A 4,360-nucleotide genomic window follows, 5' to 3' on the forward strand; every position below is an offset into this window, starting at 1 on the left:
TTTGACTGCCCCCTCCCCTGCTCTGCCCTCCCTTCTTTCACCCTTCCCTTCTTATCCTCTTCCCCTCCTACTTTCCCGTATGGTTAAATAGATTACTCCTCACAATTGGGTGTATATGTTATTCCCTCCTTGAGCCAGCTTTGATGAGATTAAAGTCTTTGAGCTAATTCTGTGTTCTAAATTTTCTTCTTCTCTTCCTCCTCAACACTCCCTATGAAATCCAGCAATTCAATATAAGTCATACATGTGCAGTTATGCAGAACATCTTCACCTTCCTCAAAAGTGTTTTGCTTTTTACTGCTTCCTCCCCCAATCTGTCCTTCCTTCCTCCCCCTCTCCCCCTTATCTCCTACCCCTCCTGCTTTCCCTCAGGGCAAAATATATTACTATACCCACTTGAGTATGTATGTTATTGCCTCTTTGAGCCACTCCCCCACTCCTTCTCCCTCTTTCCCTCCCCTCCATAAGCTTTTTCTTGTTTCTTTCATGTGAGCTACTTTTCCCCAGTCTACCTCTCCCTTTCCCTTTCTTCCAGTGCATTCCTCTTACTCCTTAACTTTATTTTAAAGATCTCATCATGGTGATGAGTGAGATGAGCAGAACCAGAAGAACATTATACACAGTATCAACATTATGTGTTGATCAACTGTTATTGACTAGATTCTTCTCATCAATACAACTGTACAAGAAAGTTCCAAAGGACTCATGATGGAAAAGGCTCTCCAAATCCAGAAGAAGAAAAAAAGAACTGTGGAATATGGATGCTGATTGAACCATACTATTTCTTGTGTTTTTGGTGCGTTGTTTTTCTATTTTGATCTTTTTCCTTATTGCTCTGGTTCTTTTCATGACTAATACAGAAATATGTTTAATGTTATGATATATATATATATATACATATATATATATATATAAAATCTATATCAGATTATCTGCTGTCTAGGGGAGGGGGGAGGGGGGAGGGAGGGGAGGGAGGGAGAAAAATTTGAAATTGGAAGTCTTATATAAACAAATGTTGAAAACTATCTCTACATGTAACTGGAAAACAATAAAATACTTTTATTTTTTAAAATGTTATGAATAATAAAAAAGATATCATCATGGCTTAGCTAGGTGGCACAGTGGAAAAAGCACCAGCCTTGTACCCAGGAGACCCCAAGCCCAAATCTGGCCTTAGACATAAGCCATCCCAACCTGCCTGCCCCTCAAAAAACAGGGATAAGCAAAAGGGATGGTATCTTTTAAAAAATAAAATTAAGGGGTAAGAAAGGAATGCACTGGGAGAAAGGGGAAGGGAGAGGTGGAATGGGGTAACATCACATAAAAGAAATGTGAGAAAATAATGGGATTTGGCAGATACTCAAAGGCCCACCTGGAGATTAATCTAAACAGATTGAATTAAGTGAGAGTGATTGACTTTTTTGATTAGCCTACTTAAAGTTAATTAGATTGTAACCACACCTGGCCAGCCCTTAAGAGGGTATTGTCTTCAGAAGCTAAGGGCTTTGAATTCAACATGAGACCACCTCCAAGTCCAGTGAACCAATGGATTTGGATGATGCTAACCAATCAGCTTGAAGCAGTATGTAAGGACCACCTCTTCTCCTGACCTATAAAAAGCTTCCACACTCAGTTTGCTAGGGCAGTTTGTGGTTGAAGCAGGCTCTTGGTGGAGGACTTGAGGAAGAAGCAGATCAGGCTGGAACTCTAGGCTATATAGACCTTTTCTTAACTTTCTGAACTACACATGTTTTCCTTTTTACTAATACCTAGTATACTTTAATAAATGCTTAATGCCCAAAGACTGGTGCTAAAGCTTCTCATTTAAGGTGACCACATGTTTAGATTTTAAACATTACAGAGAAAAAAAAGGGCTTATACAGTGGAGGGGAAGATGGGGGAGTGCTGGGGAGTGAGTGAAACTTACTCTCATCAGAACTGGCTCAAAGAGGGGTATAGAAATATATCTTATTCTGCAAGAAAATAGGAAGGGGTTTATGTGATAGAAGGGAGGGAAGACTGGGGGAGGGGGTAGTCAGAGGCAAAACACTTTTGATGAGGGGCAGGTTGAAAGGAGATAGGTAATAGAATAAATGTCATGGGGAGGGAATAGGATGGAGGGAAATACAGTTAGCAATAGTAACTGAAAAGTTTTTGAAGTGTTTGTCTGCTAAAAGCCTCATTTCTCAAATACATAGAGAACTGAGTCAAATTTATTAAAATAAGAGCCATTCCCCAACTGATAAGTAATCAAAAGATATGAACAATTTTCAAATGAAATAATCAAAGCTATATATAGTCATAAAAAATGCTCTAACTCACTATTGATTAGAAAGATGCAAGTCAAAACAAGTTTGGGGTACTACCTCATACCTATTGGATTGAATAATAGGATAGCAGAGGAAAACTCTTTGACCTAGTAATACCACTAAAAAAAGAAATAGCAAGAAGGCCACATTGGATCACAGAATATATCTGTGGAGGGGATTAAGGAGTAAGAAGACTGGCAATGTAGGAGGGGTCTAGGTTACAAAGGGCTTTAAAAACCAAACATGGGATTTTTTTTTGCTGGCAATGAGGATTAAGTGACTTGTCCAGGGTCACACAGTTAGTAAGCGTCAAGTGTCTGAGGCCAGATTTGAACTCAGGTACTCCTGAATCCCAGGCCAGTACTTTATCCACTGTACCACCTAACACTGCCCCATCAGGACCAAACACAGGATTTTAAAAAATTTGATCCTGGGATGACAAGGTCATACCTACATTTTAGGAAAATCACTTTGATAGTTGAATGGAGGATGGGCTGAAGTAGGGAGAGACATGAATTAGGGAGGCCAACCAGAATGCTATTGCAATAGTGCAGCCATAAGGTGATAAGGACTTGGACCAGGGTAAGTGGCAGTGCCAGAGGTGAGAAGGAAGTGTATCCAAGAGATGCTGTCATGGTAGAATCAATAGCTTTGGAAAGAGATTGGTTATATAGAGAAGAGGGGTAGAAAAAGTGAGGAGTTGAGAATGATGCCTAGGTTGTGAGCTTCTTTCTTTTTTTCTTCTTTCCTTTTCTTTTCTTTTCTTTTCTTTTTCTTTCTTTTTTTTTTTTTTTGGTGGGGCAATTGGGGTTAAGTGACTTGCCCAGGGTCACATAGCTAGTAAGTGTCAAGTGTCTGAAGTCAGATTTGAACTCAGGTCCTCCTGAATCCAGGGCTGGTGCTTTATCCACTGTGCCACCTAGCTGCCCCATGAGCCTCTTTCTAAGAGTTAAGTATGGCTGATAATGGAACATATTAGAACAGAGATTCAAGTTGCCCCTGGAATCCAGAAAGGAGAAGTTGTAAGCTGCCCTCTGGGGATCCAACCTGCCATTTTGGAAGTTGGGAGTTGGAAAGAATGAACCAGGGGGTACTATGTTTTGTATTTACTGAAAGGAAATTTATGTAGCTAATACTAATTTACAGAAACTATTTAGTGGTTTTATACTAAATATGTTACAAAAGTAACCATAGTCAAGGAGTCCTATATTGCTATAGTTTTTTTATTAGTAAAAGATTTAACAAATCCTAGCTACTTTGAAATTTGTTTTTATTATGAACTAAAACTCCAAAAAAAAAGAGAACATCTCTATAAACACAGCAGAACACAAAAAGAAGAATATTTATGAAATGATGAATTTCCATTTCATATAGCTTGCTCTTGAGGGGAAAAAAGCCTCTAACAAATTCTACACAATACTTTCATAATAGCCCTACTTGTCTGTGTTTCTTTTGGAACTTCCTGTTCTCTTCTGTGCATTTTAAATAATGTTTTCAATGCCCCTCTTTTCAGGGAGAAGGAGGGGGAGGATATCATTATTGCTAGCCTTCCTTCTTCCTTCACTCCTCCATTAATCAAGAGAAAGAAAGAAACCTTTTATAACAAATAAGCATAGTTAAGCAAGATGAACCAACATACTGGCCATGTCCAAAAACCATGTCTCTTTCTGCACCTCGAGTTCATCACCTCTCTTTCAGGAAGTGGGTAACACATTTCATCATACGTACCTCAGAGACTATCGATCAAGTTCTTAAGTGTTTTGTCTTAACAATGCTTTCGTTGTCTCTGTGTATATTGTTCACTTCATGCTGCATAAACTTATACTACATAAGACTCTTTGAAATGGTCTCTTTTGTCATATCTTAGAACACAATAATATTCCATGACATATAGTCACATACCACAATTTAGTCAGCTATTCTCCAGTCATATTAGAAACAATCTAAGGCAACCGCCCTCATTTTGCTTTTGGCTCTTCATTCCCTGGGTATTATCCTTCCTCTTAATTCCCCCTCCTTAACTGTTCCTTCCCCCACACACTTGTTTCTTG

This window comes from Dromiciops gliroides, chromosome 5 (genome assembly GCF_019393635.1).
Source record: "Dromiciops gliroides isolate mDroGli1 chromosome 5, mDroGli1.pri, whole genome shotgun sequence".
Classification (NCBI taxonomy): Eukaryota; Metazoa; Chordata; class Mammalia; order Microbiotheria; family Microbiotheriidae; genus Dromiciops; species Dromiciops gliroides.